The sequence below is a fragment of the Lissotriton helveticus genome, chromosome 1_1 (genome assembly GCF_964261635.1).
Source record: "Lissotriton helveticus chromosome 1_1, aLisHel1.1, whole genome shotgun sequence".
Classification (NCBI taxonomy): Eukaryota; Metazoa; Chordata; class Amphibia; order Caudata; family Salamandridae; genus Lissotriton; species Lissotriton helveticus.
This window is the reverse complement of record NC_136057.1, coordinates 883,658,703-883,680,377: the sequence shown is the minus strand read 5'-3', so window position 1 is coordinate 883,680,377 and position 21,675 is coordinate 883,658,703. Positions and strand designations below refer to the sequence as shown.

The 21,675-nt window shown below is 46.5% G+C and overlaps 1 protein-coding gene across 8 annotated transcripts in view; it reads right to left on the bottom strand.

Annotated features, from left to right (window-relative positions):
• Positions 1 to 21,675, bottom strand: part of USP15 (ubiquitin specific peptidase 15) — an 814,317-nt gene that overhangs the window by 456,186 nt on the left and 336,456 nt on the right. The gene's annotated exons all lie outside the window — the stretch shown is intronic.

Sequence of the window (21,675 nt, the reverse complement as noted above, 5' to 3'; positions counted from 1 at the left end):
CTATTGACTGATTGATATGGAAAGGTGAAACGACTTTTGGCATGAATTATGGGTTTGTTCTAAGAACTACCTTGTTAGCATGTATTTGCATGAATGGTTCTTGAATTGTTAATGCGTGTAGCTCACTAACTCGCCTGAGTGAGGTAATGGCAATCAAGAATGCCACCTTCCGTGTTAGAAATTGCCATTCGCAGGAGTGTAAAGGTTCGAAAGGAGGGCCCATGAGTCTGGTAAGTACTATATTTAGGTTCCAGACTGGGGAAGGTGGGTGCCTTGGAGGAATTACCCTCTTAAAACCCTCCATAAAAGCCTTGATTGCTGGTACTCTAAACAGTGAAAGGTGTTGTCTGTTTTGAAGGTATGCTGCTATAGCAGCAAGGTGTAGTCTTATTGAAGAGTAGGCTAGGTTGCATCTTTGAAGATGCAGTAGGTAACATATAATGTTTTGAATGGAAGCGTCTAATGGGTTGATTTGGTTATTGTTTCAGTAAATAACAAATCTCTTCCATTTAGCTGCATAGCATGCTCTAGTGGTCGGTCGTCTTGCCTCCTTAATGATGTTCATACAGTCTGGAGGCAAGTTAAGGTATCCAAATTCTAAGACTTCAGGAGCCAGATCGCTAGGTTCATCTGATTGGGATCTGGGTGTCTGATTTCTCTATGGTTCCGAGTTAAATGATGGAGTGCGAGGCGCAGCCTTAGATGAGGAACTGCTAAAAGTTCCAGGAACGTCGTGTACCACGGCTGTCTCGCCCATGTGGGAGCAACTAGGATTAGTGTGAGTGACTGTTGCCGCAGTTTGCGTGCCACCAGCGGGATCAGTGGTGCTGGGGGAAAAGCGTACGCAAATCTGCCTGACGAGTTCATCCATATCGCATTGCCCTGTGACAGCGGATGGGGGAATCTGGCGGCAAAGTACTGGCATTTTGGGTTTTGGTCTGTGGCAAACAGGTCTATTTCTGGGTGCCCCCACTGTTCGAAGAATGGCTGGAGAACTTGGGGGTGAATCTCCCATTCGTGAAGTTGTTGGCTGTGTCTGCTGAGCAGATCCGCTATTTGATTGTCTTTCCCTGGGAGGTGTTCTGCCAGGAGAAAGATGTCTTTTGGAATTGCCCACTTCCATATGCTCTGTGCTAAGTGGGATAGCTGTGGGGAGTGTGTCCCTCCCTGCTTCTGGATATAGTACATGGCTGTCATGTTGTCCGTCCGGATCAACACAGTCTTGCTGTACAGGTATTTTTGGAACGCTTTTACAGCCAGGAATATTGCCAGCAACTCTAGTTGGTTGATATGCAGTTTCTTTTGTTTGATTGTCCAGAGCCCTTGTACTGTGTATTGAAGTAGATGGGCTCCCCAACCTGTCAGTGATGCGTCCGTTGTTAGTACTAGTTGTGGAACCTGCTCTTGGAACAGTCGCCCCTTGGAAAGGTTTTTTGGGTTCCACCACTGCAGAGAGTTGTAAGCGTGACTGTCTACCAACACTAGGTCTTTAAGTTGTCCTTGAGCTTGGTTCCATTGCCGTGCTAGGCATTCTTGCAATGGACGCATTTGTAGTCGGGCATGTGGGACAATGAATATGCAAGACGCCATCATGCCTATGAGCTGCATGAAGACTCGAGCTGGCAAAGATTGTTGTGGCAGGAATTTGCGAATGAGCATCTGCATGCTGGTTATCCTTGCTTAGTTTGGATATGCCTTTGCTACTGAGGTGTCCATAGTAGCTCCCAGATATTGTTGTGTGTGGGATGGTTGTAGATGCGATTTTGGGTAGTTTATCGAAAAGCCTAGGCTGTGTAGCAGCTGAAGTGTTTGCGATGTGTCTTTTGCACACTGTTCGTACGATTTTGCATGTATTAGCCAATCGTCTAGGTATGGGAACACATGGATGTGTTGCCTCCTGAGATGTGCAGCTACTGTCGCTAAGCATTTTGTAAACACTCTTGGAGCTGTGGTTACCCCGAAGGGGAGAACCTTGAATTGGTAGTGTTGACCTTCTATTGTGAACCTGAGGTATTTCCTGTGAGCTGGATGCTTGGGTATGTGAAAATATGCACCCTTGAGGTCCAATGTTGCTAGGAAGTCTCCTTGCTGGAGCAGCGGGAGCTCTTGCTGTAGTGTGATCATATGGAAGTGCTCCGACAGTATGTATTGATTTAGGGGTCTGAGGTCCAATATTGGTCTGAGTGAACCGTCCTTCTTGGGAATAAGGAAGTATAGTGAGTATACTCCTGTCCCTTGGTGTTGGAAACGGACTGGCTCTATGGCCCCCTTTTCCAGCATGCATCTCACCTCTTGTTGTAGCAGGGTGATGTTATCCTTGGACATAGGACGGTGCCTGGGTGGTATGTTTGGTGGGGTAGAGGTGAGTTCTAGGCAATAGCCATACTTGATAATTTGTCTCACCCACCCGTCAGTGGTAATTGAGTTCCAGACAGATAGGAACTGTTGGATTCTGCCTCCGACTGTTGTTAGATGGTCTGGAGGTAGTGTGAAGAAGTCACTGTTTTGTGGCAGTGGAGGCTCTGGTGTTATTTCCTCCACGTCCTCGTCCCTTATTATTGTTGCCCCTATAACCTCCTCTGTAGGAGTTCTTGTTAAAGGAACCTTGTGTGTTGCTTTTGTATGTAGATGAGGTTTGTGAAGTATTGCCTCGTGTAGCTGCTCTGTATGAGGAGCGTCGAAAGGAACCTCTGTGTTGTTGAAACTGCAATGCACCCATTGATTTTGCGGTTTCCGTATCCTTCTTCATTTTGTCTAAAATGGTGTCGACAGCAGGCCCGAAAAGAAAGTCTTGATTGACTGTTTGGTTAAGAATGGTGGATTGCACCTCGTTCTTAAAGCCAGAAATACGTAGCCATGCATGTCTTCGTAATAAGACGCTCGTGTTAATGGACCTGGCTGCAGTGTCTGCTGCGTCAAGCGCGCATTTAATGGAGGCGTTTGTAATAAATTTCCCCTCCTGTATAAGGTCAGTAGCTGGTGCCTTGAAAGGCTCAGGCAGGTGTTGCATCAAACTTTCAAGCTGGTCATAGTGTGCCCTGTCGTAACGAGCTAGTAGAGCTTGTGTATTTGCAATTCTCCATTAATTGGAGGCCTGGGATGCTACTCTTTTACCCGAGGCCTCTAGTATTTTGGACTCTTTATCAGGAGGTGGAGCTTCTCCTGTTGTCTGTGAGTTGGCCCGTTTGTGTGCGTTGGCCATCACCAGGGAATCTAATGGCAACTGACCTCTGATATAAGTAGGGTCTGTAGGGGCCGCCCTATATTTCTTTTCAATCCTGGGGTTGATTACACGTGCTCTGGCTGTATCTTTAAATATGTCTGGCGAGTGTTTTAGGACCCCTTTCAACATAGGGAGTGTTCTGACATTTTTCTCAGTAGTAGGGAATGTGTCAAATAAAAAGTCCTCTTCTATAGGTTCATTGTGCATGTCTACATTGTGGTACTGCGCTGCCCTGTCTATTAGCTGGTTGAAGACAATGGTGTAGTCAGTAGGTGACGGCCTTGTTGGGTAAGAGGAGGTGTCAGGGATGGGATGCGTGTCATATGGATCAGTGGGCTCTACCCATGGTTAAGTTTGAGGGTTAGGATCCTCAGGGTAGTTAATATCATATTGGGGATCTCCCCCTGTGTCGCCCTCATTGTCCCCAGAGCGAGTAGGAGAGCAAGGAGCAAAAGGCATAGTAGGCATAGCGGGATAGAAAGGAATGAAGGGTCTAGAGGGAGAAGTCCCAAAGTCCTTTTTCTTCAGAGGAATGGGGGAATGTGGCTCAGTGTCCAATGGCCTCTTTTTCCTGTGTAAAATAGTGACTTTACCAGTCTCAGGGTTGATGTATATTTTTGCCTGATCCTCTGATGGCTCTGGGTGGAAGAGTTCTTCTTCCACTGTCCGTGGCTGTGTCTTTGACTTTTTTGGCTCAGTCTGTTTTGGATCTCCCGTTGCCTTCGGATCGACAACCTTTTTTGGTTCCACGACTTTCGGTGCCTTATTGCTCTTCTTCGGCTCGGGCGGTTTGTCCGGCTCGACGATTGATTGCGGATCAACCGGATCTTTATGTTCGATGCGCTTTCTGTGCTCAACAGGTTATTTAGGTTGACTGTCTTTTGTCGAGTCAATGATTTTTCTTGGATCGACTGGTTTTTTAGGAGCACTTGTTTTCGGGTCGGTGCCTTTGTTTGGCTCGATAACCTTTTTTGGCTGGGCCACAGGCTTCGGTACGACGCCCTCTGTGTCGGCGACCTTCTTGAGTTCGACGACTTTCGGCGCAGAGGCCTTCTTCGAGTCGGTGGCCTGCTTCGGGTCTGCGCCCTTCGGTTCGGCGCCCTTCTTTGGCTCGACGGCCTTCTTAGGTTCTGCGCTTTTTAGCTTGACGGCCTTCTTCGGGTCGACGACCTTTTTGGTTTGTAGAACCTTCTTTGGGGTAACGTTTCTTGGACTTGGGGTGTCTGAAGGCTTGGTCTTTATTTTCGAAGCCGAGCCGGTCGGCGGGGCTGCCGAATGATGTTTCAGATCTTGGCTAAGGCCTTTAGGCGATGCCTCGATCGGAGCCTTTGGTAATGGGCTAATTGGTGTCGGGGGCAATGTACTCACGGTTTGCCCCGGTGGGATCTCGTCATCGGAGTCCGAGTGGTCCTCGACGGTGACAATCTCTAGATCCGAATCTTCTCCTTCTGGAAGTTCCTGTTCATCCCCGAAGATGTTGTTTGGTTCCGGTGCCTGTCGCTGCATCTCTTGCCTAGCGGCCCGTCAAATCCGGATCGTTTTCTTCAAACGGAATTGGGCACAGGCTGGGCATGTTTCTTCCTTGTGGTCTGGTGATAGGCACTTGTTGCATACTGTGTGTCTGTCAGTAAGCGGGAACTTGGAGTGGCATTGTGGGCACCTTTTGAACGGGCTCCTTTCCATCGACAGCAGGCCCACGTGGCGTCGAAAAGGCCCAGCGGCCCATGTCGACGACCGAGTCGAGATGGAAGGTTTGATCGAGTCAAGAAGTACCGGGCGAGAACAATACCGTCGAAGTCGAAGGCCTTTTGGCCTCTAGAAAAGTTTAGTTTCGATTCCGACGTTGGAGTATAGGAATAAAATCCGAACCCAATGGCGGAAAAAAACAATCTGAGGATGGAGAAGATGCCCAAGCGCACTGTAGTCCAGGGGAGGAGTCATCTATCTTGTGATACTTCGAAGACTCTTCCAGGACAACAAGGTGCAATCATCCGGGCCCAACACTAGGCGGCGATCTATGCACAGATATGAATTCAGCAGCCCACATGCTTCGAACACAGCCGCTACAAAGACTTTTTTACTTCGCGATACCATTACAACGCATGCATTACCACGCATGCGTTGTACATCGCAAAGTCATTACTACACATTTTTTTACGACGCATGGTCATTTACCACGCATGCCTTTACAACAAATTTTGTTGTAAAGGTAGGTATGGTAAATGACCATGTGTTCTATAAAACATGTAGACGATCCACGTTGTTGTAAGGAAACAGAGGCTGTTCCGTTTCCTCACAACGACGTGCACCGCCCCTCAGAGACGACTTGAAGCAGCAACCACGAGGAGAGAGGAACCACAAGGAGTGAGAGGTAAGGGGGATTGGGCATGGGGTGGGTTTTTTTCTTCTAGGGTTAAGGGTAATGGCAGTGTTTTTTTGGGTAGTGTAGGGGGTCATGCTGGGGGGTGATGTTTTAGGGTTTAGGGTAGTGCAAAGGTGTTTGGGTAGTGTAGGGGGTCGTGCTGGGGTAGGGGTTTAGGGTAGTGCAGTAGTGTAGGGGGTCATGCTGGTGGCAGTGTTTTAGGGTTTAGGGTAGTGCAGTGGTGTTAGTGTAGGGGTCGTGCTGGGGTAGTGTTTTATGGTTTAGGGTAGTGCAGTGATGTTTGGGTAGTGTAGGGGGTCATGCTGGGGTTAGATTTAGGGTTTAGGGTAGTGCAGCGGTGTTTGGGTAGTGTAGGGAGTCGTGCTGGGGGTAGTGTTTTAGGGTTTAAGTTAGTGCAGTGGTGTTTGTGTAGTGTAGGGGGTTGTGCTGGGGTAATGTTTTAGGGTTTATGGTAGTGCAGTGGTGTTTGGGTAGTGTAGGGGGGTATTGCTGGGGGGTGTTTTAGGGAATAGGGTAGTGCAGTGGTGGTTGCGTAGTTTTGGGGGTAGTGTTTTAGGGTTTAGGGTAGTGCAGTGGCGTTTGGGTAGTGGAGGGGTAGTGTTTTAGGGTTTAGGGTAGAGCGCCCAACCAGCCACAATATCCATGGACAAAGAGGATCCTGACTCTTTTGAACACTCTGCCAGTTGAATAATTTGGGTCAAGGGCCCTACCACGTCCAAGACCTATTAATTCCTTTCTTGGGATCCCTCATATACTTGGAGAAAAAGGTACATAGTTTCTCATCAATTTGTGTGCCGCCTTACCCTTCAGTGAGGGCATGGGGCATTCTTCCCTCATCTTATACCTGACCTCCCTTTCAAGGGGTTGATGGATTTTCCCCACCACATACTCTGCCACTTTGGTGTCAGGGGTCCACTCCGCCGACCTAGGATGTTAAATTTGGGTAGGCTCCAACATCTTCGAGTGAACCCCTTCCCCAACCCGGGACTGAGAGGAGTGGGACTCTGGATGCCAGGGATGCCCCGAGTCCTTATCCTCATCGGAGGAGAAATCGTCCTCCGATACCCTCTCCCTCTAAGGGAAACCCGCCGTCGGGGTCTACAGCAGTGGTGACAGCATCACAATTTTCTCTAGACTCCTCCTCCTCCCGGCAGGGTGCATGTTTTAGCTTTCGCGCACTCTTGAGGAAGGTCTCCGTAAGTTTATCAAATCCTTTCAAGTGCCCCACGTTATGCTTAACGGCCCTTTTATTCCCAATCTGGGAGCTACTGGGTCCTGCCACCACCAGATCTGGGTCACTGAACACCCCAGAGATGCTTTTCGCCAGCTTATCAACCTGATCCCTAAGAGGAGCCAGCGCCCTAGAAATAGCCAGAGAGAGGGCATGGTCCACTGCTGGAGGGCAAAGTTGGGGGACCACTCCTCCTCCACTTCCTGGTAGGATGAGTAAAAATGGTCTTCTGGAGAACACACGATAGTAGAGGGAGTGAGCACAGAACAAATGCCCTTAAAATCCTTAAGGCTGCCCCTTTGCTGGTGCTCCAACAGCTGGGCTTTCCCCGAAGCTGCTATAAGAATGGACTGAGGCGCAATACCAATTACCACCACCAGGTGGTAATGGCCACTAACGTGGCCGTGTGGAATATCACCGTGTAGCGGTGTCAAAATTAGGCAAGGGTTGGTCGGGAATCAAGCGGAAACTAAAGGAGTGACCGGATTCGCAAACGCGCGTAAAGACCCGCGGGAGCGCTCGGCGGAGCAGCCTCGCTTGGACCAGATGCGCCTGACAGGATCTCACCGCGCACAGCGGGAGAAACTCTGAAGGGGAGAACGCTCTCGGGCAAGAGTCTGCTGCGCAGGGAATATGAAACAATATCAAGGCAATAACGCTAATAAAGAGAACAAGAAACCGCTAAACAAACAGCAACAACGTCAGATTAAGCCAAGAATGTAAGGAATGCACTTAACTGATGAGCAGTGAAGAAAGAGGAAGCGGAAGGGACGTCACGATATTATGACGGACTGTGACATGATTGGACTATAGTTGCCTTGGAGACTACTCCCCTAATGGTTGATGGGTTGTGTAGTCTTTTGGTTAATGATTGTTGTGTTACGTTTTCTTTTAACTGCTAAGCAAATAAAGTGAGGAAAGATATGCATAATCCTCGCCTCCGTCCTACCATAGAATTCATTAAACTTTATTCGATCTGATTTGCAAACAGATCATAAAAGTGTACATAAAAACAGTAAATCCTCTTTCCTAATACAATACAGTGAGAATTAATTAAAACCAGTAGGTAAAAACGGGTGTTACAAAGCCCGGTTCAGAGCAACTTCAGAATAACAGAATTGTAAAGTTCAATGTTTCGCAAGATTAATCTCATGTACTTCGTGCAAAATACGCAATAAGGGGTCCAAGTAAGATGTAACGCTCCAATACCTGACCAGTCTGCACTTTTTAAAACTGCAGAAAAACAAAAAATAAAAAGTGTTTTGCACACTTCTGTCATTGGGCTATATGTGGACTACATCTGGGTGATATTTGTGCTACATTTGGTTTTTTTTTTCTCTGGTGGCCATCTTGGGAAGACTTATTTGTTATGAAGTTTCCTGATTTCCTCACTTACTGCAGTCTCCTCAGTAGGATATGCTTTCAGTTTTTTACTTTGATTCCATCAAGAAGGCATTCAGATGTGTCACACATTTGCCAAAAATTTAGAATGTTAGTACTCTAGTTGTTCATTAGATCACTGTAGTAAAGCTACTGCTCACCAGGGAGTTAACTGGAATTCTACTGCTGGTATTGAAAGTGATTGTGTCAGTCTGCCTGTCAGAATTTTCTAATGAAATAGAAGAGGATTTGAGATCTCACTTAAAACATGGCCTAATTTTTCTTTTTACAGCACTAACCATAATTTCAATGACAAAATGAACCACCTCATCTGTTCCTTTTTAAATTAAATGTTTTAAGAGTTACCAGTTTATTCAAATCCAAATGGCTTCAGGTGTGCCATAATTTTGTCATAAGTAAGACTGTTAGCGCATTTTCTTTCTGCAGCACTAATCATAATTTCTATGGCAAAATGAACCCCCTCATTTTGTTCCTTTTTACATTAAATGTTTTAAGTGTTACCAGTTTATTCCAATCAAGATGGCTTCAGGTGTGCCTTAATTTTGTCATAAGTAAGACTGTTAGCTCTCTAGTTGTTCTTTAGAACACTCTGGGAAGCTACAGTAGAACACAAAGGAATCAACTGACAGTCTCTGCCCTTGTTGGATGTACATGATTTACTGAGAATGACATACTTCATTCTTACATGACTGAGAAAGATAATGTGAATTTACAGAAAATATGCTCTCACTTTAGCTTCCGTTTTCTCTCAAACATGGTTCATGATATTCCAGCAGAAGGTTTTTCACAGGGTACAATCACCTTAGCACACACCACAATTCCTGAAATTAGTATGGTACCATCAACAAATGAATTCTAATGTATTTAATGTCTGTAATCACCCTTTATAGTTCTCCTTTTGGTAACCCTCAAAATCTTCGATTCACTACAATGCATTTCAATGGGGTACTATCATGTATATTGGTCCCAAGATGGCTGCCAGCAATTCCAGGATGAAGGGCTGACAGCCAATCAGATCTCACGATGAGATGTGTCGTTAGGCTCCGCGCAGATATTGAAACTTTTTCTTTTTCTAATTTCTCATGAACTACTGAACGGATTTACACCTTGGGGACTCGAGTTTATGGAAGCTATTTTCCCCAATGTTCTAGATGCTTAAAGATCTTTGGGGACCATTCTCCATTGACCTGCTTGTCTCTCGCCTCGACTAGCAGCTTCCTCAGTACTTCAGCTGGAGACCGGACCGGGGGGACGGCCACGGATGCGTTCCTTCAGGATTGGGCGCCAGAACGGGGTTACACCTTTCCCCCTTCGCCATGATGAGGTTAATGACTCCAGTCTGCCGGTAGAGGGCAGAATTGGTGGTGCTCACCCCAGCTCAGAGAACGAAAGCATGGTTTCCAGTTCTGATGGAACTTTCTTGGGCTTTTCCAATCCGTCTACTCCCGCTCCCTCATCTCCTGAGCGATCCAGCAGGCAATCCTCACCCTCTGGTAGTGAGTGACACCCTTCTGCTCATGGCATGGAGGATTACCAGTCTCGATGGTAGGTCCCGGGACTTTCGAGGAACTCTGCCGAACACCTCTTCCTAGCCTGGGCGGACGGCACAATCAAGCGGTACCTATCGGCCTGGTCTCGATGGATGGGTTGGTGTCTCCAATGGAGTCTGGATCCTGTGGGGGCAGACATTGTCCATACACTAAACTTCATGGCCCATCTAGGTTCTGAAGGCCTGGCATTCAGGCCAGTCAATAACTTCCGGTCCACAATATCGTCCGGTCAGCTACAGTGGCAGATCAACTGGTGGCATCCGGGTTTCCCTTCAACCGGAACAAAGGTATTCAGTCCTCTGGTATGTCAACAAGGTCTTGAATCTGCTATCCGGATGGCCTAGCAACAAGTATTTATTGCGCAGGCAGCTATCGCCCAAGCTGGCCATATTGTTGTGCTTGGTGTCATGTAGGCGAGTCTCAGATGTCAGAGCCCTTGATATCTCAGGAAGATGGTTAATTCCTGGCAGGGTCACCTTCCACTTGTCTCGTCTGACCAAATGCCAGTCGTGGGTGATTTCATATCCGGCCTGCCCAGGGCCCAGGGACACCCAAGCTTTGTGCAGTAAGATGTATCAAGGCCTATGAGGCCATGACGGTAGGCTTGCGTCCACACGGGGAGACGCAACTACTCTTTGTTTTGAGGGAACCATTTAGGGTAGTCTCATCTCCAACCATTGTGAGATGGGCACGCTGGGTGATGCTAGAGGCAGGCATCGCTACGAGGGTCTTCGTAGCACATTCAGTAAGAGGCGCAATAGCTTCCAAGGCCTTCGTGCTAGGAGCTTGCTCGGAGGACATTTTGAATGCAGCAGACTGGTAGCCAGACTCAGTCTTCAAGAGGTTTTACTTTAAACCAGTCTCCTCTATTGCGACCCTAGTGGTGGATAAGATTTGAACTCGCCTAATCCTCAACTCCAAATCCTGACATAGAATGACAAATTTCCTAGCTTACGTAACGGAAAGTTTCTATTCTATTAAGGACACCAAGGCGAGGATTACCCCACACACAGGATGAATCTGGACACACCCGGGTTAAGAGACATAGGTTGAAATGCAAGTAAAGCGTTTTCCTGGTTTTTCATGTGTTAGTGTAATGTTGTGCGAGGTAGCTTCACCGCACGCAATATATTAGGACTCTGTTTTCTTTCCATAGGTGCAGAAACTTCGATACAGGATTAAGATACTTTCACAGTCTGCTTTGTCGCAGGAAGAAAGAGGAAGTCCAGCAGGGGTCATCGACAGGTACTGAGCCAAGGGACGTCAATTAACTTGATGTTTTTTTCCTCATGCTTCATGGGAGATTAAGTCTTTGTGTTGATTGTTGTTGGTTTAAAAAGGCTGCTGTTGAAATTAAATAAGAAAGAATAGCTTAATCCTCGCCTCCGTGCCCTAATAGAACTGAAACTTTCCCAGACAGTTCATTTTACAAAATCCTTTAACTCTGTATTCAGAAAACGAAAAGTAAACACCAATCTCCTGATTAAAATAAGCACCAATTTGTTAGAACACATAAGCTCACATTTGCCTTTTTTCTTTTAATGCACAGCAAATGTGACAAGATAAAAACATGAGTTAAAGCCATCATTATTGCTTATTCACTTACTGAATGAACAGAACACTCTCACCAGACAGAGCTAGTGATCTCTAAAAAATAGTCTGTCCAGGGCTATTTGAAATGACTCGCCATAGCGCGTGGGGTAGTAGATTTCTCAAAGCCTGTCCTTCCTCCACTGTGTCTCCCACCCACCTCATAGGAGTGCAGCAATCGACAAATCTGAGGAGATATCTCTATCTTCCCATGCTCCTCCAGTCAGGCATGGGTCTCCCAAAATGGAACCCTAAATCTTCCATGTATTGTACCATCCACTGGCATACATACACCCAGCACATGCATACAATACACATGCACTGTACAACACTACATACTAACCTTGTAGGCTAAGGGGGATGTACGCACACAGCATCTGAACTTAACATGAGTGAGCCTGTAGGTCTCACTCTAGTGATACAGGCAAAAAAGCCCTTTCATTTCAACTAATCACTACCAGGCTTGAGCTGCTTAACTCCTGGCAAAGGCAGTAGTCTTTCACCACTATTAGAGTACCACTTGGGCGCCCCACTCGGTCCAAAAAGAACGCAATCCATGAAACAGGACTGTTTCATGACACACATGCATTATCCATTTTTGAACATGACAACTAAAATCATCACCAGGGATCCAGACTTGTGTAGTTGCTCTGGTGCTCTGGGTCAACAATAAGCGGAAATATAGAAACCTGGACACCTCACAGGGTGGTTTGCTTGGTGAGGAGGTTATTCACTGCAGACTAATTTCCAGGGCTGGGGTACTACGTGTGAGAGCATTGTGTGAGGCAAATTGTAGTGGTGCAATGCAAAGTTGGTAACTAGCCTAGTGATATGTTAACAGTCAATCTGGTGAATGGTATGTGCCACATAAATGAAAGAGAGAACAAGAGGTAAAGAGAGGCAAAAAATACATGAGGTGGATAAGAAAATGTGGCAGGCGCTGTGCATTCAAGGAAAAAATTATTTCCATTTTTGAATACTTAAATTTGACAAGTAGATATTAATAGAAGGGCGGGAAAGAGGAAGACTGGAGTATCATCATCATATAGTTTATAGGAGAATCCAAATGATGATATATCCCGTCAGCCAGGAATATTATGTATAACAAGAAATGGATTAGTCCCAGGGTTTGCCTTGAGAGACGCAGACCGTTATGGCAGAAGGCTGGAAAATGAAGAAGAAAATAAGTGACTAGCTCAAATGAAACAGTGAGCAATAAAATTATCTTGAATAAGCTACTTCAACAAACAATTTCAGAAAACGCATTTAATAATCAATTTATCTTCACTTAGAAACTACGGTAAAGTAGAAATGTTAAAGTTTCAAGAAGATCAGGAATTTGAGCAAAATGCACAGCCAAGCGAATTGATTTAAACCTATTGCACTTTCAATGCAAAAGCACATTTTCAAGGTGGACGCTAAACTGGTGAGGCGTGATTAGCTTGTATGTGGATAGAAAGTGTGTCAGCTTTAGTTTTAGTTTTCTGTTTTAGAGAAGAAAGGGAGGTCAGAAGTGGGGTGGGTTACCAGAAAGGAAGAAATAAATGTGGTTGATTTGTTTGCAGGATGGACAATAGCGGTGAGGCTGAAATATGCCTGGGGTTGCTTGTGTTCCTGTGCAGATCAGACGTGGTTGCAGCTGAACTGCCTTTTTTGTAGCCATGACTGACTGTAGGGCTCCATCTATAGCGATACCATTTAGTCCCAAGTAATTATTGTAGTAAAGTGCCCCTTTTTGACATGGTCACACCCACTTTTTGCCTGGTAACTGATGCACTTTTGACAGAAGTGCACTGTGTTCCTCGTATCCAGGCCTCCAATTCCAAGCCTCTTTCCCTAAACTGTACAATAGTGCCCCCAATTGGCCATATCTTTAGAACCCCTGTAAGTCCTTAGTAAGTGGTACCCCTGGTACTTAGGGCAAGAAGACTAAAGAGGGTCGCCATGGGCGGAAGAATGTATTGTGCCACACTAAAGGACACCACCCTGAGCACCAACATGCAAACTGCCATTGCAGGCTGCGTGCCTTGGTGCAGAGAAAGTGAAAACATGACATGGTGCACATCCATGTGTGCCATGCCTGCAGACACTGCATACAGTATAGGAAAGCCACCCTGACAGCCCTAAGGCAGGGTGCACTATACTGCATGTGTGAGCATATCTGTCTACGCAGATATGCTCCTGTGATGCCTAAGTAAATTCTTAGATATCACAAGAGAACAGGGAAGCCATTTTAAGTACATGCGCCGGACACTGGTAAAAACAAGTTCCCAAGCCACGTGATGACTTCACAGTTATCTATGGTGTTTGGTATCAAAAGGAAAATGCTACTTACCAGTATACATCTGTTCTTGGCATGTAGAGCTGCAGAGTTGTACACTATGCATTAGATCGCCACCTGGTGTTGGGCTCGGATGATTGCAGGTTGTTGTCTTCTTGGAAGAAGTCTTTGTAGTCACGAGATAAGTGACTCCTCCCTTGGACAATATTGCGCATGGGCATCGGCTCCATCATTAGATTGTTTTTCGTCATGATGGGAAATGATGGAGCTAGTAGAAGTCAAGAAAGAAGGATGTCCTTGCGTGTGCATCTAAGTAAGATGAAAAACTGGAACGGATACAAGTCCCGGGGAGGCGGGAGGGCGTGTACAACTCTGCAGCTTTACATACCAAGAACAGATGTATACTGGTAAGTAGCATTTTCCGTTTGAGCATATGAGATGCAGATTGTACACTATGCATTGATTGTGCAGCAGTGTCTCCCTTAGCGGTGGTCACCTGTATCCGTTGCAGTAGTTTGAAAGAGAGTTCTAAGGACAGCTTGGCCTACAGCAGCTGGCTGCTTGGCTTGCACATCAACACAATAGTGTTTGTTGAATGTGTGTGGTGTAGACCATGTTGCTGCCTTGAATATGTCCTCTAGGGGTATGTTTCCTAAGAAAGCCATAGAGGCTCCTAGTTTGCGAGTGGAGTGCGCTCTAGGAGGAACTGTTAATGTCCGTTTAGCTTTAATATAGCATATCTATATACACTTTACAATCCACCTTGCAATACCACCCTTTGAGATGGGGTTGCCTTTGTGTGGAGGAGAGAAAGATACAAACAGTTGTTTTGTGTTTCGAAAGGATTTAGTTCTATCTATATAGTATAAGAGAGCCCTCTTAACATCTGATGTGTGTAAAGCCCTTTCCGCTACAGAGTTTGGGTTTTGGAAAAACACCGGTAACTCTACGGATTGATTTAAATGAAAAGGAGTGATAACCTTTGGAAGAAATTTTGGATTAGATCCAAGAACCACTTTGTTAGGATGTATTTGAAAAAATGGTTCTTGTATAGTGAAAGCTTGTATCTCACTTACTCTTCTGAGAGAAGTAATGGCAACAAGGAAAGCTGTTTTCCATGTTAGGAATTGCAGTTCACATTTATGTAGCGGCTCGAAAGGGGGCCCCATGAGCCTTGTAAGGACAAGATTGAGGTTCCACACAGGAGAAGGTGGCAATCTGGGTGGGATTATTCTTTTTAATCATTCCATGAATGCTTTGATTGCAGGTACTTTGAAGAGAGACAGATGTTGCCTGTTTTGCAAATAGGCTGCAATTGCTGCAAGGTGCAGGCGTATGGAAGAATATGCCAAATTGGACCTTTGTAAGTGTAAAAGGTAGCAAATGATATTCTGGATGGAAGCATCCAGGGGATCAGTTTGATTATTGTTGCAATAAATGGCAAATCTTTTCCATTTAGCGGCATAACACGCTCTGGTAGCAGGTCCCCTAGCCTCTTTAATGATGTTCATACAGTCTGGTGGTAGGTTTAGATAACCAAACTCTAAGACTTCAGGAGCCAGATCGCCAAATTCAGTTGGTTTGGGTCTGGGTGTCTGATTTCTCCATGGTTCTGTGTTAACAGGGAGGGTGTGAGCCGTAGCTTTTGATGTGGAACTATGGATAGTTCTAGCAGAGTTGTATACCACGGTTGGCGTGTCCATGTGGGAGCTACTAAAATCAGTTTGAGCGACTATTGCCGTAGCATGCACACTATTAGTGGTATTAGTGGCAGTGGCAAAAAAGCGTACGCAAATCTGCCTGACCAGTTCATCCATATCGCATTGCCCTTGTACAGTGGGTGTGGAAACCAGGCGGCGAAGGTTGGGCATTTTGCGTTTTCGTGTGTGGCGAAGAGATCTATGTCTGGATGACCCCACTTGTGAAAGAATGGTTGAAGAGCTTGCGGATGTAGTTCCCATTCGTGAATTTGTTGTGTCTGTCGACTCAACAGATCTGCTATCTGATTGTGAACTCCTGGAAGGTGTTCTGCTAACAGATATATGTTTTGTGGAATGGCCCATCACCAAATGTTCTGTGCAAGCTGGGACAGTTGTAGAGAGTGTGTCTCCCCCCCCCTCTGTTTTTGTATATAGTACATAGCTGTCATGTTGTCCGTCCAGATCAAGACAGCTTTGTTTGATACTTCTACTTGGAATGTTTTAAGTGCTAAGAATATTGCTAGCAGCTCTAGGTGACTGATGAATGTCTTGATGTCATGATGATCTTGTCGAATGGTCCATTGCCCTTGAGTTGTATGATGTAGGAGATGGGCTCTCCATCCTGTGAGAGATGCATCTGCTGTAAGTGCTATTTGTGGAACAGGTTCGAGGAACGGCCACCCTTTTGGCCACCCTTTTGTCAAGTTTTTGGTGTTCCACCACTGCAGAGAGCGATGTGTGCGGCTGTCTACCAACACTAGAGAGAGATCTAGTAGTGTGGTGAGCCACGGTTGGTGTGCCCATGTGGGAGCTACTAGGGTTAGTGTGAGAGACTGTTGTCTCAGCTTGCGCACTACTAATGGAATGAGTGGGAGAGGCGGAAAAGCATACGCTAATCTGCCTGACCAGTTCATCCATATCGCATTGCCTTCGGAAAGTGGGTGTGGAAACCTGGCGGGGAAGGCTGGGCATTTTGCGTTTTCGTGTGTGGCAAACAGATCTATGTGTGGGTGCCCCCAACTTTGGAAGAATGGCTGAAGAACTTGTGGATGCAGTTCCCATTCGTGAATCTGTTGTGACTGCCGACTTAACAGATCTGCTATCTGATTGTGAACTCCTGGAAGGTGTTCCGCTAACAGATAAATGTTTTGAGGAATGGCCCATCTCCAAATGTTCTGTGCAAGTTGGGACAATTGCAGAGAGTGTGTCCCCCCCTGTTTTTGTATATAGTACATGGCTGTCATATTGTCCGTCCGGATTAGGACAGCTTTGTTTTGTACTTGCAGTTGAAAAGTCTTGAGTGCTAAGAATATTGCTAGCAGCTCTAGATGGTTGATATGGAGCAGTTTTTGTTGATTGGTCCATTGGCCCTGAGTTGTGTGATGGAAGAGATGGGCTCCCCACCCTGTGAGGGATGCGTCTGTTGTGAGCACTACTTGTTGAACAGGCTCGAGGAACGGCCGCCCCTTTGTCAAGTTTTTGGTGTTCCACCACTGCAGAGCTTTGCAGAGAGCGATGCGTGCGGCTGTCTACCAACACCAGGTCTGTTAGTTGACCTTGAGCTTGGTTCCACTGTTGTGCTAGGCATTCTTGTAATGGGTGCATTTGCAATAGTGCGTGTGGTACTATGAAGATGCAAGATGCCATCATGCAGCCATCATGTCTATTAGTCTCAAACACCCTGGCTTGCAGAGATTGTTGGTGTTGAAAAGCTGTGACTAAGGCTTGAATGCTGTGTATCCTTGCTGGACTGGGATACGCTAGAGCCGTAGACGTGTTTATTGTAGCCCCTACTTACTGATGTACATGCGAAGGCTGCAGGTGCGACTTGGTGTAGTTTATCGTAAACCCTAAGTCGTGCAATGTTTGAATTGTCTGATGTGTGTGTTGGACACACTGATTGAATGACTTGGCTTTTATGAGCCAGTCGTCCAGATAAGGGAAGACATGTATTTGTTGTCTTCTGAGATGTGCTGCCACCACTGTTAGACATTTTGTGAATACTCTTGGTGCCGTTGTCATTCCGAATGGGAGGACTTTGAACTGGTAGTGTTGTCCTTCCAGTATAAACCTTGGATACTTCCTGTGGGCAGGATGTATGGGGATATGGAAGTAGGCGTCCTTTAGATCTAGTGTTGTAAGGAAGTCGCCTTGTTGCAGCAGTGGAAGCACTTGTTGTAGAGTGATCATATGAAAATGATCTGATTGTAAGTAATGGTTGAGGGGCCTGAGGTCGAGAATTGGCCTTAGAGTTCCCTCCTTTTTGGGAATTTGAAAGTACAGCGAGTAAACCCCTGTTCCTTGTTCTTCTAAAGGAACTATCTGAGTAGCATCTTTTTGTAGAAGTGATAGAACCTCCTGTTGAAGCAGAGTCAGATGGTCTGTAGACATTGGACGCTGCCTGGGAGGTATGTGTGGGGGGGTTGCTGTAAGTTCCAGGCAGTAGCCATGTTGGATAGTCTGTCTTACCCACTTGTCTGTTGTAATGGAGTTCCAGACGGGTAGGAACTGTGTTAATCTGCCCCCTACAGGAGTGGAATGCTGTGGGGGGAGCAGAGGGAAGTCACTGTTTTGTGGAAGAAGAGAATCGGTTATTATTGTTACCGAGACCTCTCCCTTTGTTATTATTGCCTCTGTATCCTCCTCTAAAGTATCCCTTGTTAGAGGATGTTTGGGATTTGAAAGATGTTGTAGTGTCTGCTCCAGTTTGTTTGGAGCCTCCTCTGTACGAGGAGCGACGAAAGGAGCTTCTAGCTGGTGTGGACTGTTAAGCTCCCATAGACTTTGCGGTGTCTGTATCTTTCTTCATTTTTTCCAGCGTAGTGTCTACTTCCGGGCCAAATAACTGGTTCTGATTAAATGGTTGGTTTAAAATGGTGGTTTGCACTTCCTGTTTAAACCCTGAAATGCGTAACCACGCATGTCTCCTGAGTATGACACTGGTGTTTACAGCTGTAGATGCTGTGTCTGCGACATCTAGAGCGCATTTTATTGAGGCATTGGATATTAACTTGCCTTCCTGTATAAGGTGAGTAGCTTGATCTTTGTACTGATCTGGTAGATGCTCAAGTAGTTTTTCTAATTGGTCATAATGAGCCCTATCGTAACGAGAGAGGAGGGCTTGTATATTTGCTATACGCCAGATGCTTGTAGCTTGTGCAGCTATTCTCTTACCTGACGCGTCAATTACTTTTGAATCTTTGTCAGGGTGGGGTGCTTCGCCAGAAGTTTGAGAGTTTGCCCTCTTGCTAGCATTGGCCACAACTAATGAGTCTAGTGGCAGATGTCCTTTAATGTAGACGGGATCTGAGGGTGCTAGTCTATATTTTTTCTCTATTCTGGGGTTTAATATTCTAGAGCATACAGGGTCTTTAAATACCTCTGGAGCGTGTTTTATAACCCCCTTGATCATGGGAAGAATTTGAGCAGACCACTAAGACTGCTTAAAGGTATCTAGGAGAAAATCTTCTTCTATGCTATTGGAATGCATAGAGACTCCATGGTAAACAGCAGCTCTGTTTAACAGCTGACCAAAACCAATGGTATCTTCTGGAGGGGAAGGCTTTGATGGGTATGACTGCGGTTCAGGGATGTCAGGCACATGTTGTGGGTTTGTAAAATCCCATATATGTACATTTTTTGGGTTTGAAAAAAATCCCATACACCCTCATCTACCTGGTATGAATCAGGGTCTTGCATGTCCTCCCCTCCACCCAAATTGCATTCATCATCATTCTGCTGTGGGGAATGTGATGATAATGGTGAATGTACAGGAGAGATTTGAGGTGATATGTGAGGAGGATCAGGAGAGGAAGGAAAGAAAGGTATAGGAGAGGAAGGGTGCATAGGAGATGTTACACACTCCTTTTTGGCAGGAACCACAGGTGTGGGTGGTGCCTCTGCTGGTCTCTTCTTGTGAGGTGTAGCACCTACACGACCTGTTTTTGGGTCTATGTAGATCTTCTTTTGTCGATGATCTGGTCTAAAAAGTTCTTACTGCTCTACAACCTTCTTGGGCGTCTATTTTTTCGGTTGTCGTGCGTCTTTAGTCTTGGGAGGTGTTATAACGTCCTGTGGCATATTTTTCGGTGCCGAATGTGTTGTTTTCGGCTTTGTAGGCATGTTCGAGGATTTGGGCACCTCGGAATCAGGCTTTGAGTTCTTCGGCGTCGAAGGTGTAGAAGTAGACTGCTTCGGAGACGGTGCTTCTTTTGGTTTCGGTACAGGTACGTCTTTCTGTTTCGGTGCCGGTACTGGTTTAGGCTTCGGTGCCGAGGGGTCTTTTGGCTTCGGTGCTGAAGGGTCTTTTGGGCTCGGTGTCGAAGGGTCTTTTGGCTTCGGCGCCGAGGCGTCTTTATTTTTTGGTGCCCATGGAAGAGGCTTGCTCGGTGTTGAGGCACTAAAAGGCTTAGTTGGTTTCTTCGGAGCCGGGCTGGGAAGCGGGGCTTTCGAAGCAGGTATTCGGTCTCGACTGGGCCCTTTGGGCGGAGTGCTGACCTTTGCCTTCGGTTTGGGCAGAATATGTGGTGCAGGGGCAGTAGTACTCACGCGCTGACCCGATGGAATGGAGTCATCTGAGTCGTCTGCCTCTGATACGATCTGGAGATCAGGTGAGTCTTCTTCGGGAACCTCTTCATCGAAGATGTCTTCCGGTACTGGAGCTGATGTCCTCATTTCGTGTCGACGTGCTCTCCGATCCCGGATGGTTCTCTTCGATCGGAAGGATGCAGAAGCTATGCAGGTCGACTCGTTGTGTTCCGGCGATAAACAGAGGTTGCAGACCTCTTGGTGGTCGCTATGTGGAAACTTGCTTGACATACCGGGCATCTTTTGAACGGAGTTCTTTCCATGTGGTGTAGGCCGCACGGCGTCGATAGGCCTAACGGCCCACTTCGATGACCGGAATGGAAACTATGGCGTCGAAAACTATGGTAGTCGATGTCGAAGTTATTGGAAGTTTGTATGAGTTCTGCGCTTCGAAGTTGCTGAAAAGTGTTTTTCTAGCCGGAGCGGAGAAACTTTCATCCGAACCCAGTGGCGGAAAAAAACAATCTACGGATGGAGCCGATGCCCATGCGCAGTATTGTCATCAAGGGAGGAGTCACCTATCTCGTGACTACAAAGACTTCTTCCAAGAAGACAAAAACCTGCAATAATCCGAGCCCAACACAAGGTGGCGATCTAATGCATAGTGTACCATCTGCAGCTCATATGCCTCGAACACCATGTATTATTAAATCCACGCTGATTCCAATGATGGATGTATTAATACATACACCCAGAGGGCACTTTAGAGGTGCACCCTGAAAACCAACGAGCCTCTAGTGAGCTGGCTGACAGGTGTTCACAGGCAGGTTTCAGACACCCTGCACGTGAGAGCCTACACTCTCTGCGGTCAGAAACAACACCTGCTCTGATCGGAGGTGGTGCCACATCTTCCAAGCAGGACGGCTAAATAATCAGTATATCAAGGCAGGAGACTTTAAAGACCTCTGCCGCTTCTGATATGTGACAACAGCTTCCCTAGACAGGGAAAATACCAACCACCTGCCCTAAACCAATTTGGCACCAGGACAGGCAGTAAATTAGATATGCAGGGAGGCGTGGTGCACTACCTGGCCAATTTCATGCCTATGGTGAGCTGCCTGATGTGCCACCCTTTAGGAAAATTCTACCATCTTGGTGATGGCAGAATTAGGAACTCTGGGAGAGGGTTATACCCACTTACCATTGGAAGTAGACATATAGGGGGTGTAGTGACCCCCAAAGGTAAGTAGCCCATTGGTTACCACCCTACACTCCCCTTAACGCCACTACATCTAGTAGTTAGGAGAGCCTCCGGCACCAGGAAAGTAGATTCTGATTACCTAAGAATAAGGACACAGAAGAGCTGTGAAGAGTAATAACTGAGGAGCGGTAGCTAACTTAACTTCCAACCCTGCTTGTCTACTGTCCCAGACAAATGCGCCAAAGACAACTCGCCCTGCAGCTGCACTGCCTCCAAAAGCCTGGGAGGACAGCCAGCACTTCAGGGAACAACCAGCATCTCCCGTGGAGTAGGAGAGCTACTTCCCTGCATACTGCAGGCACCAAAGAAGAACCAAGAGGACTCCAGACCGCGAAAACCCAAAATCGGAAAGCACCACTGCACCTGTGCCACCCCCCCAGCCCGAGTCGAAGAGGCCCAGAGGTGCCAACGGGGTCCTTAGACCTTCCAGAGTCCTACCCCTTCATGGGTTTATGCAGACTGGACTTCCAGTCGCTGCCTGCAGCCTCTTTGTGCAGGCCCCCTCAACTGCGCCTAAAAGCACCACTG